At 39.1% G+C, this 13,333-nt stretch overlaps 2 non-coding genes across 2 annotated transcripts; both read left to right on the forward strand.

Moving 5' to 3' along the window:
* Window positions 1-5,766: 5,766 nt before the first annotated feature.
* LOC122049816 lies at window positions 5,767-5,872 on the forward strand. Its single transcript, XR_006131072.1, has one exon. It is a non-coding gene; the product is annotated as a small nucleolar RNA R71 (small nucleolar RNA).
* A 4,923-nt stretch (window positions 5,873-10,795) lies between these two features.
* Window positions 10,796-10,901, forward strand: LOC122049984. Its single transcript, XR_006131211.1, has one exon. It is a non-coding gene; the product is annotated as a small nucleolar RNA R71 (small nucleolar RNA).
* Window positions 10,902-13,333: the final 2,432 nt, after the last annotated feature.

Raw genomic sequence — 13,333 nt, forward strand, 5'->3', positions numbered from 1 at the left:
GTAAACCCTAGGTTAAACTACAGAGACCTCAATCAAAGCACAAGATCGCTAGCCTCTTATGTTGGTACTTAAGGATTCATACAAAGAAAAAATAAACTAGTACACAGCGAAAACAATTAACTAGTTATACCTTTGTTTGTAGCTTAAAGACCTCTTGATCTTCTGCTGTATTCCTCTCCTCCTCTTGGACGTTGTGTGGGCAACGATCTACCAAGATGTAAAAACCACCCAAGCCCTTCTTTCTTCCAAGACTTTCGGCCACCATGGGATCAAAGATAGGAACACCACCTCTTGTTCTTCTTTCTTCCTTGCAACCCGCCGGCCACAAGATGGTTGAAGCCTCTTGATACCGCCGACCTTAGGTGAGAAAGCAAGGGAAGAATAAGAATATGAGGGGGCCGGCCACAAGGAGAACAGAAGAGGAATAGAAATTGTGTAAATGATTATTACCTCTAAGGCACCATCTATCCTCTTTTATAATCCTTAGTAATGACTGAAAAGAAAAGATTTTAACAACAATTAAAATCTCTCTTTTAAATTTCCTATTGTGGGTGGCTACAAAAGAAAAATTTTAAAATTAAAAATCCCTCTTTTAAACATTATAGATGGCTACAAAAATGAAAGATTTTTAAAATTAAAACCTCACTTTTAAATCATGATTACAAAAAAGGAAAGTTTTAACAAAAATAAAATCTCTCTTTTAAATCATTGTAGATGGGTACAAAAGTAAATATTTTTTTAAAATTTAAAACTCTCTTTTAAAACCATGTGGATGACTTCAAAAAAAGAAAGTTTTTAAAATTTAAAATCTCTCTTTTAAAACATTGTAGATCACTACAAAAAGAAAGATTTAAAAAAAAAAAAAAATTAAAACCCCACTTTAAAACCCATCTTCGCCGGACCCTTGCTTGGGCACCAAGCAAGGATGTTGCCGGCCATAAGGATAACTTGGTGTTACGATTCCGCAAGTATATGGATTCGTTGTCAGTAATATAAAAGATTGTCGAACCACAGGGACTGTTGATTAAGCACTAGAGATGTCACAAAGTAAGTTATCTAGACAGTTGAAAGTTGGCTTTGGCGCTTGCAAACTAATAAGAGTGATTGAAGAGAGAAAGAGAAGGATGAGAGAATCTATCTTGGAAGGAATTGAGCCTTGGGAAATGGATTCTAGGATTTCGATTTCGTTGTGGTGGAACCTGATGTATCATGTTCTATGTTTTCCTCATTGTCAATCAACATGGATTCGCTAGAAGTTGAAGATGCTATCCTTAAGTACTAAACGGAGAAGATTCTTGTGAAATCCTGTTACGATTAACCCCTGTCACTAGGGCGTCTCTGTAGATCTCAAGAATGCAAATCCAATCGGTGTTATTAAGGATAGAGATAAGGGTTTAATTCAGTCTCTTACTTCCTTATGAAGAAGTTGCCTCTCTTTTCAAGAGGGTATCCTAGATGTCCGTGAATGGGTTACCCTTGTCACTAGGGCCCCTCGAGTGTACGATCTAAGATCCTTTCTTTATGAAATTAATAATTCCTACACAATCGATCAGTATGACGAGATAATCTCAGCAAGTCTCATGAATATCAAATAGAAACAAAGCAAGCAAAATCATCCAATAAGTAAAGGCATAAACATGAGTCTTACATCAAACCCTATCCAAAACTACTCCCTACATCCATAGAAAAGGAGATCTACTCCATTGTGAGGGAAGAATAACCCCAAAATATGAAGTAAAGCATACTTACAACCCTTGATGTGAGAAGAAGGAGAAGAAGAGATGCTTGTCGAGGTTTCCGATGTCTTGGGGATGCCTCCTTGCTCTAGAGATGGACGAAACGTCAAGGGATGGCGGCGGATGAAGCTCTAGGGTTTTCCCCGAAGGGGAGAACCCTTTCCCAAGGAGAGGACCGAAGTCCAAACCAAAGATCCCCCAATGAATAGGGTTTTTAACCCTTTTATTGGGTAAGGTACGGGTGCTGCACGACCCGTGTCATGACTGTGTGAGATCCACATGACCATCCCTATCTTCTGCCTAGTTAAGTGGCACGGTCGTGCGAGTTGACACGGCCATGCCTATCTTTTGCACTGGTTAACTGGCACTGCCGTGCAAGTTGACACTGCCATGCCTATCTTCTACACTAGTTAAGTGGCACGGCCATGCCTATCTTCTGCACTGGTTAAGTGGCACGGCCGTGCAGAATTGACACGACCGTGTATTAAGGTCATGCCTCTACTTGTAAGCCATTTTAGTGCCTCTTAACAGGGTAATCGTGAGTTGGGGTCTTCATAAAAGTTGTAGATATTGTGGTTAGCTACAATTTGATATAAATAACAGCCCAAAACTCCAAAGGACCACAATGGTATGCCTATTTTACTCTTGGTGTGCAGTGTAGGATTTGACACGGCTGTGTGCCAAGGCCGTGCCTCATAGAAACGAACTTTATACCTTCAAGACTTGGTTTTATCTTGTTGAAGTCATCATAAGGGTTGTATATCTTGAGGTTGCCTACATTTTGATATCTGGAATGACTTATAACTCCAACCGAGCAGAAAGTTATGGTCATTTTACTTTTGGTCTGTAGTGTTGAAAATTCCACACGGCCTTCACACGGCCGTGTGACATTCACACGGCCTTAACACGCCCCCACACGGCCTTCACACGGCCGTGTGGTCTCCGTATGGACAGAACTTGGAAGAACTTAGTTTTCGCATGCCCGTGACACTCTAGAAGCTCTAGACTTCATTTAAGCTCTGTTTTTGCTCCAAATCCCGTCCTATCAATCAAAACAAGCAAAGACTAGATCTCCGAACAAAATATAATGGAAGTATGACATTATAATGAAATAGGGTACAAAAAACATAGATTATGCTAATGAAATGCAAGTAGATGTGCGTCAAAGCATGGATAAATGATCATAAGATCTACGCACAACACATCCCCAGACTTAAACCTTTGCTTGTCCTCAAGCAAAACCTACAATCTAGATTCATGTGGTTAGTTGGCATGTAATAATCCCTAATGAATCAATATAAACCTATCATATAGTTTCATTGATGAGCATGATACAAAAATTATTCTAGTGTGGCCTAAGTAGAAGTTCTCTGTGCTCAGTGTAATAAGTGGCCTAACTTTTTCAAGTATCAATCTCTATGCCTAGTCAATTTTTCATTTAACCGTGTTCCTCATACTTCCGGCAATAGGCACTTACCTGCCACACGCAAGGTTCATTCCACTCAAAAATGCTATGCATCGTCTACACAAAGTCTCAAAAGAATACTCAGTATCAAGAGAAACATAGCATTCATTTCCCTAGTAACCTAACTCGGTCTCAAAGGGGTGAATTGCTAGTTTCCACTCATGATAACTATTTTTTATCCCTTATGTTTTTCTTCTTTCTTTTTTTTCTATTGTTTGCAAAGTATCAAACTTGAGCAAACTTTCATTATTTTTTATTTGGATTGATTTTTCCAAATGAGCTTACATGATCTGAGTTTATCCAGTAACCAAAATATAGTTGAGAAGTCACCATAGAAGCAAGAGTACTAGTCCGGTTCTATGAATCACGACTATTTTCAAAAATATTTACTATCAAAGTTAAACATAATGTGAAGAGAACCTAAAACTAGGCCAACATTCAAATTCTTCTAGTAATTACAATGCTCACTTCATGCTACTATAGATAGGAAAACATAGATCAATAGACAAACTAGCATACCAAATCACATAACATAAGTATCTGGATGTAACGTGCTAGTATTTTGCATTAAGAAACAAACAATCATGATGTGATGAATGATGCAACTAGGAAAATTTTCTTATGTAAAAGAAATAAGCAAAAACTAAACTAAGCCAAATGCATCTAATGCATCCCCCCAGACTTAAACTTTTCATTGTCCCAATGAAAACTAAAACAATGTGGAGAAGATTAAAAGAAAGAGAAGTTACCAAATGATGCATGCTCTTGTCATTAACTTCTCCATCATGTAATTACACTCCTCCTAATCTTTGAGTCCTATAAAAGAAAATTGACAACAAAAATTAAGTAGAGGATACATTTTTATTATAAAAAAAAAGAAATGAAACTAAAAAAAATGAAAGTAAAATTGAACATGGGTTGCCTCCCAAGAAACACTTGTTTAAGGTCATTAGCTCGACCACCTCATTAAATTCATCGAAATCTCACTCTTGGAGGGGTAGGATATTTCAACACCCTCCTACCAAGGGCTCTTATTATGGAGAGAGCTTTCATCAAAGGAGCTACAGAGTAAAGTATAACTATTTCCATCTTCGTCTTCTTTGGAGTTCTTTCAGGTGGTCGAAGATGGTTCAGATTGAGTTTCCAATTATAGGCCCCATGAAAATCTACACACCCAAAAGAAAAACATACCGCTACCAAGCATGCTATATTAGATAGAACTAGAACCTTACTAAGATGAACTGAGTATGTATCACAAATTTAATCACATCCAACAAAATCAATTATAGATAGCTCTATAAAATTTTCCAAAAGATCACAATAAATACTAACCTTGCTTTGGAGAGAGATATATGAAAGTTCTAAACATGTGGATGTGACCTCTTCTGAATTAAATGATGGCTCTAGCTCTAGCTTAAGTGGTGGTGCCTCTAAAATTGATGATTCTTGGGGCTTTGCTTCTGTTGCACAAGTCCCTACACATTGGTCCACAACATATTCAATCCTTGCAACTCTCATAATCTCAGAAGGTTGTGTGGGTAAAGGAGGTGATTTTTGAGATGCTGCTTCCACAACACAACTCCCTACACTTCCTTTCATAACATCATCATCAACACAAGCATCAAAAAATAAACCAACATCAATATCCTCAGTGAGAGAATCATCTATAGGAGGATCACTAACTTCATTTGCAGTTTTAAGTTGATCTACCACATCACATTCATCATCTGAAAATTCAATTTCATCATAACACCCTGTAAACCCAGAACGTAAATATGAAAACTTGTTATCCACTGCATTATCATCACAATCCTCATATGAAGATTCCTCATCTTCATATACATCCAGAAATCTACACTCAACCATATTAGTGTCATAGAATTTGCCAAAGTCTTCATTTTCTTTGACCCTCACTCGACTTTGTGGAAAAGGAACCTATAGTGAAGGTCTTGGGAAAGGTACTCCTTTTTCCCATATTCCCTTTAAGCTTGCGAAGGAGGTTCAACTTGCTTAACTAGTGTAGGTGTGACCAATCGTTGAGGGAAAGGTACTTGTGGCATTCGGGAACTTCCTGGAGTAATGAAACTGAGTTCTTGGGGTCTTCTATTGTTCTTCTCCTCAATTCTAAACAAATCCTTCTTCAGTTGTTCTTCATGATTCTTGCCATTTCTCAACTTAAAATTATTATCATTTACACTAGATCTTGTCTGTGTAGGAGGAAGGTCTTCCTTGAACCATTTTGAAACTATGCTATTAATCTTTTCCCCCAAATATTTGAACTCCTCATTCTGTGACTTGTGAATTTCAACATTCTTAGATAGTTGAACTGCATCTTGTTTGATAGGCTCTCTTGTATATATGACTTCTACTTCTTGAATTTCTGAGGGAGATTCCATCCAACTTTTGCTTAACCATTCATGGAGGTTCAATGCTACTTGATCAATCAATGTATATGCTTCGTCAACACTCTTGTCTATCAAAGAATCTCCACCTGATGAATCTAACAAACACTTATCTGAGAAAGAAATTCCCTTATAGAATATGTGCAGGGTCAGCCATTTTTCCAAACCATGATGAGGGCACTGTCTTTGTAGACTCTTGAATCTGTCCCATGCTTCAAATAATGATTCTCAATATGCCTGCGTAAAATTTGTGATGCAATTCCTCATATAAATTATTCTACTTAGAGGGAAAAAATGATCCAGAAATTGCTTCTCCAATTGTTTCCAACTTGTGATGCTTTGAGGACGGAGGGAATATAACCAAGTCCATGCTTTATCCTTGATACTAAAAGGAAATACTATCAATCGAACTGCATCTACTGACACTCCTTCACAATTCACCAAATCACAAAGTTCTAGAAATGTCTCAAGGTGCAGATAAGGACTTTCTGTTGCTTCTCCTCCAAATTTGTGACCTTGTATCATGAAAATTAACTCTGGGTATAGTTGAAAACTTTCTGCTTCAATGTGAGGCTGCACAATGAGAGATAAAAATCTTGCAGAAATGGCTGCAGAGAAATCTCTTAAGGACCTGCTTGACATGTTAGTGCTCATGGTATCTAAAAAAAATTATGAGAAAAGAAAAAAAATAAAGAATTAAAGACAAGAAATTAAATGCTATATGAAAAAGAAAGAAAGAAAATGCAGAATTTAAATTGCAAGAAAGAAAGTGCATAATGAAAACAAGAAAGAAAATGCAAAGGAAAAAGAAAAATGTCTAGGGTAACTTATATGCTAATCAACTAATGTTAATCGAAAATAGTCCCTGACAACGGCGCCAAAAACTTATTATGATTCCGCAAGTGCATGGATTTGTCGTCAGTAATATAAAAGATTGTCGAACCACAGGGACTGTTGATTAAGCACTAGAGATGTCGCAAAGTAAGTTATCTAGACGGTCGAAAGTTGGCTTTGGCGCTTGCAAACTAACGAGAGTGATTGAAGAGAGAAAGAGAAGGATGAGAGAATCGATCTTGGAGGGAATTGAGCTTTAGGAAATGGATTCTAGGATTTCGGTTTTGTTGTGGTGAAACCTGATGTATCATGTTCTATCTTTTCCCCATTGTTAATCGACATGCATTCGTTGGAAGTTGAAGCCGCTATCCTTAAGCACTAAATGGAGAAGATCCTTGTGAAATCCTGTTATGGTTAACCCCTGTCACTAGGGCACCTCGGTAAATCACAAGAACGTAAATCCAATCGGTGTCATTAAGGATAGAGATAAGGGTTTAATTCGGTCTATTTCTTCCTTATGGAGAAGTTGCCTCTCCTTTCAAGGGGGTATCCTAGATGTTCGTGAACGGGTTACCCCTGACACTAGGGCCCCTCGGGAATACGATCTAAGATTTTCTCTTTATGAAATTAGCAATTCCTACACAATCGATCAGTATGAAAAGATAATCTCAGCAAGTCTCATGTATATCAAATAGAAACAAAGCAAGCAAAATCATCCAATAAATAAAGGTATAAACATGAGTCTTACATCAAACCCTATCGAAAACTACTCCCTACATCCATAGAAAAGGAGATCTACTCCATTGCGAGGGAAGAATAACCCCAAAATATGAAGTAAAGCATACTTACAACCCTTGATGTGAGAAGAAGGGGAAGAAGAGATGCTTGTCGAGGTTTCTGATGTCTTAGGGATTCCTCCTTGCTCTGGAGATGGACGAAACGTCAAGGGATGGTGGCGGATGAAGCTCTAGGGTTTTCCCCAAAGGGGAGAACCCTTTCCCAAGGAGAGGACCGAAGTCCGAACCAAAGATCCCCCAATGAATAGGGTTTTTAACCCTTTTATTGGGTAAGGTACGGGTGCCGCACGACCCGTGTCACGGTCGTGTGAGATTCGCACGACCATGCCTATCTTCTGCACTGGTTAACTGGCACAGTCGTGCGAGTTAACACGGCCATGCCTATCTTCTTCACTGGTTAAGTGGCACGACCGTGCGAATTGACACGGCCATGACTATCTTCTGCACTGGTTAAGTGGCACTGCCGTGCGAGTTGACACGACCATGCCTATCTTCTGCACTAGTTAATTGGCATGGTCGTGCGAGTTGACACAGCCATGCCTATCTTCTACATTGGTTAAGTGGCATGACCATGCGAGTTGACACGGCCATGCCTATCTTCTGCACTAGTTAAGTGGCACGACCGTGCAGAATTGACACGGTCGTGTATCAAGGTTGTGCCTCTACTTGTAAGCCGCTTTAGTGCCTCTTAACTTGGTAATCATGAGTTGTGATCTTCATAAAAGTTGTAGATATTGAATTTAGCTACAATTAGGCTTAAATAACAGCCCAGAACTCCAAACGATCACAAAGTTATGCCTGTTTTACTCTTGGTGTGTAGTGTAGGATTTGGTTTCTCTGGTTTCTCTGGTTGTAGTTTTCATAAGAGTTGTATATCTTGAAGATATCTACATTTTGATATCTGTAATGACTCATAACTCCAACCGAGCAGAAAGTTATGGTCATTTTACTTTTCATCTGCAGTGTTGGAAATTTCACACGGCCTTCACACGGGCGTGTGACATTCACACGGCCTCAACACGCCCCCCACACGGCCTTCGCACGGCCGTGTGGTCTCCGCGCGGCCAGAACTTGGACGAACTTAGTTTTCGCATGCCCGTGATACTCTCGAAGCTCTAGACTTCATTTAAGCTCTGTTTTTACTCCAAATCACGTCCTATCAATCAAAACAAGCAAAGAGTAGATCTCCAAACATAATATAATGGAAGTATGACATTATAATGAAATAGGGTACAAAAAACATAGATTATGCTAATGAAATGCAAGTAGATGTGCGTCAAATCATGCATAAATGATCATAAGATCTACGCACATCACTTGGGTGGATGCGAAGCTTTATACATTGAGTCTACAACAGACACCTAGAGGGGGAATTGGTTTTAGCCTCCTGATGAGCATGAGCTTCCTATGTTCGTCCTGAACACCCAACTCAAGTTCATCAATAATAACTTATACCATTAAAGAGTTATTATTGAACTACCGCACCAATCCCATATTACAGTATCAGCTCCTTCTTATCATGAGTGCGTTAATCTCCCTGTGTTTAAAATATCGAATGCCCATTAATTAAATGGGTTACTAACAACTCACTTAATTAACATCTAGCTCCAAAAGTAGTACCACTCAACTACATTGTTATGTCAGAACTAAGTCCACCTGAGGGTTTACATGACAATCCTTATGAGCTCCTCAACGGGACATCATCATCCTAATAAATAGGACACAGTTTTCTTCTATAATTAACAACACACCATATAAATAATATTATTTCCCAACTTATCAGGCCTATTGATTTAACGAATAAATCTCACCTTTTGATAAATTAAATAAATAAATACTAAATACATGTGCTTATTATTATATCGGGATTAAGAGTATGCACATCCATAATAACAGAGGTTCTGTTCTTTTATGCAGTCAGTATAAAAGGAACAACCTCAAATGGTCCTGCTCTATACACTCATAGTGTACTAGTGTAATTTTATAGTCAAGATAAATTAGTACCAAATTACACTACAACCATTCAAATGGTTTGTCCCAATCCATCTTGGTTGTGAGCTTCTATTTATAATTTATAAGGAACTGATAACATGATCTTCTGTGTCACACCACACACCAAGTTATCTACAATATAAATTAAATGGACAACTGCATTTAATAAATGCAGACATTTGACCAATGTGATTCTCATTTCAAAATAAATGTTTATACAAAAAGCTAGGCTTTTAGTATACATTTTAACATAGGGAATGAGGCTAACACTTGCCCCCAAATCACAAAAAGCTTTTTCTATGAATTCAGATTTTATGTTGCAAGGAATGTAAAAGCTTCTTAGGTCTTTAAGCTTTGGGGGCATGCTCTTCTCAAATAAAGCGCTGCATTCCTCGGTCAGTGCAATGGTCTCAATATCTCCCCTTCTTCTTTTATTCGACATAATGGCCTTCAAAAATTTGGCAAACTATGGCATTTATAAGATTACATCAATTAAAGGCACGTCAACATAAATTTCTTTGACTTTATCCAAGAATTTGTCAAACTCTTCATCCTTCTTTACCATTACTAATCTATGAGGAAAAGGGATTACTTGACTCTGTTGGTTTAGTGGAAGAGTCTCTTCAACCTTAATGGTACTCTCCTCATTTTCTTGAATCTAATTTGGTTTAAGTGCTAGAGGAGAGAGCTCTTCTTCAGCTTTCATCACTTTTGGAGAAGTCACTTGAGGATTACCCAAGGTCCATCCACTCCTAAGCTCCATCCGATTGCAATGCTCTATTGGATTAACATCAGGTTTTCCAGGAAATTGCCTTGGTGCTCTTGAAGATGATGAAGCTAGCTGGGCAATTTGGCTATCTTGAATCTTTTGATGCTTTTCAAAATTATCTATTCTCTGAGTTAGCTTAAAAATATCTTGCTTCATTTCATTTTGATTGGAGATAGTTTCTCAAGCATCTTCTCAATTTTAGAAAACTGATAGTCTTGAGAAGATTGTTGTTGCTGCTGAAAATTCTGTTGCACGAATTGGAAATTTGATTTGCCTCCCATGGATCATCCTTGTTCATGATTGTTTCTCTAAGAGAAATTAGGATGATTCTTCCTACTAGGGTTGTATGTGTTGGAATATGGATTGTTCTACCTTTGATTAAAACCCATAGCGTCACATTGCTCTAACTGATTTATTTGTGCAGAGATAGCTCCCAAAGGACATGAGTTTTGAAAATGATCAGAACTTCCACATGTTTCACAACAGCATACTATGGCATTTACTGTATTAGTGCTAGTCCCCATATTTTCTAGTTTCTTTGTAAGAGCATCTAGCTTTGCAGTCATTAGAGTGACTGCATCTACATCAAATTTTCCTGATGTCTTTGTGCGTTCGAATAAGAATAGCCTCCACTTCTCTCTGTTGGCCATTGATGATGATTCTGCGCTACACTCTTAATGATTTCTTCAGCTTTATCTAAACTTTTGTTCATAAGTGCCCCTCCAGCGGCTGAATCTTAGGACACTTTAGTATGATAGTTAATGTCATTATAAAAAGTGTGCAACACCAACCATTTATCTAAACCATGATATGGACATTATCTGAGCATATTATTGTATCTATCCCATGCTTCAAAAAAAGATTCTGAATCAGATTGTCTGAAGCTTGCGATAAGATTTCTCATATGAGCTGTCTTGCTAGGAGGATAGAACTTATCTAAGAATTGCTGCTCACATTGTTCCCAAGTGGTAATGCTATTTGGAGGTAAGGAATTCAACCATTGTTTAGCTCTATCCCTTAAAGAAAACCCAAATAGTAATATTCTAACCGCTTCTGAAGGAACACCGTTCATTTTCATGGTACCGCAGTGTAACGCCCCGCCCCTCCTGCTAAGGTCACGGGGGTTACTTTACCCTACTTAACAACTTATTAACTTATTACAGCGGAAGTCTTACTTGTAAATTTTTGAAACATAGAATCCATATGTCATACTTTAAATTATTTCAAGACATATAGGAATTAACATGATAAAATGTCATGGAGTTACAACCATAAAAATATCAACTAAGCACAATTCATATTTAATGAAAGCAGGTCTTTTCTTCTTTATCCAGTCACTACCACACACATCCTGCTAGCTCCTCCTGCTGCTCCCCTAGCTCATCCAGCCTTTGCCCTTATCTGTGGTACAAGAAAGTAAGCTGTGAGCACTCATGGCTCAGTAAGTTTCTTTCCTACTCACAACATCCATATAGCATGTCAACAATCACAAAGCATATATCAAAGCATAAAGTATCATAGCATATCATACATGATCATCATACGTATCATGAGCACAATCATAGATATCATGGCATAATCATGGCATAAACACAAGGTAGCATGGCATATCATAACATGATCATCATACTCATCATGGCATATTCATAAAGTGTATGCAAGTTGAACTTTTAAAACATGCATCATGTCTTTTTAAAACGTATAGTATAGATACTTAAACATAATCTCAACATAAGAGGGGATCCCGACTTGTACCACGTACTAGTAGGTCCAAGGTAGCAAGTCTTGAAACCTACAAGGCATATACTAGGCCCGTTTCTTAGTCCATCGACCTAGGGGCACTTAGAAGCCCATCCCTAACGAGCCCCGTTTCTTAGTCCATCGACCCCGGGGCGCTTATGGAGCCCACCCTTGGTACAAGCCTTAAAAGTAAAATAGCATGTCATATTTACATAGTCCATATCACTCATGTGATCGGTGGCTGGCTAGAAGGGGGTTGGATAGCTAGGTCACCCCCAAATCGATTTCTTCTCTACAATACGTTAGTTTGCGCAAGCGGAAATATAGAAACTAAAAACAAAGAAACACAAACGAGAATACAAACGCTAACACGCTCGATGTAACGTGGTTCGGAGATTGCTTGCTCCTACTCCACGACGTGTCCTTGAGGTGGACGAGCCCTTGATCCTTTGGTGGATCAGTCCCCGGCAATCTCCGGCTAAAGCTTCTCCTTCTCGGTGGAGCAAACCTCTCACAAAGTTCTCTTCCTCTTTACAAGATGAAACTTAGGGTTAGAAGGAAGAGAGTTGGCTTGGAAGCTTTGGGCAAGATTCAGAAGGTTTACAATGAGTATCAGTAACCCCTTCAATGCCCCAAAGCTCCCCTTAAATAAGAGGAAAGAGTTGATCACCAATCAACTCAAACCCTGACACCAGTCGACTGGTCCATGCACCAGTCGACTGGTGCTAGCCGTTAGGCAACACCAACGGCTCTCTTTAGAGCCCGTTTTCTGCCAACGGTCATGTACCAGTCGACTGGTCTTAGGACCAGTCGACTGGTCCCCTTAGTCGACAAGCACAGAATGCTTCTGTGCATTCTGTTGACCAGTCGACTGGTCCCAGTACATTCAGTCCTCTCATCCTTTCAGGAGTCGCCTTTGAAGTCCTCTTCCTCGGCCTTCGTCCCTCAGATGCACCCGAGCCCGCGGCTCCTCTCCGTGCCATCCTTCACGCTGCCTTGAAGTCCACTTCCTTCGGCTCCATTCCATTGCTCCTCATCCGCGCGGTCCCTCGGATGTCTTCCACACCATCCTTCACCGACTCAACGATCCGAGCCCTTGGATGAGCTTCCCGAACTTGGTCACTCCAAGTCCTGCATGACTCAAACACATATCAAATACATATGAAAGCCTAACTTAAACTCTTTGACACACACATCAAAACCTAGGTCGATTGCACCAACAATCTCCCCCTTTTTGATGTGTGGCAATATGTTTAAGTTAGGCACCAATAACAACTTTGAAAAGTACAAGTAATATGTAAATATGAAGCATAAAATCCAAGCTCCCCCTTAACACATGCTCTTAATCTTAATTTTCAAAGATTTGCACCCAAGTAGATTTCTAACTTAAACCTACCCATTTCTCCCCCTTTGACACCATCAAAAATATTGTACCAGACACGTGCACATACTATGGTATCAATTCCAACCAAATTTGAACCGAAAATTTGATTTTAAAGACCAACAGAATGCTGAAAGGCTGGTACCAGTCGACTGGTATCTGCACCAGTCGACTGGCACAAACTGAACATCAATTTCAGCCTACGGCAGCCAACTTC

The sequence above is a fragment of the Zingiber officinale genome, chromosome 2B (assembly GCF_018446385.1).
Source record: "Zingiber officinale cultivar Zhangliang chromosome 2B, Zo_v1.1, whole genome shotgun sequence".
NCBI lineage: Eukaryota > Viridiplantae > Streptophyta > Magnoliopsida > Zingiberales > Zingiberaceae > Zingiber > Zingiber officinale.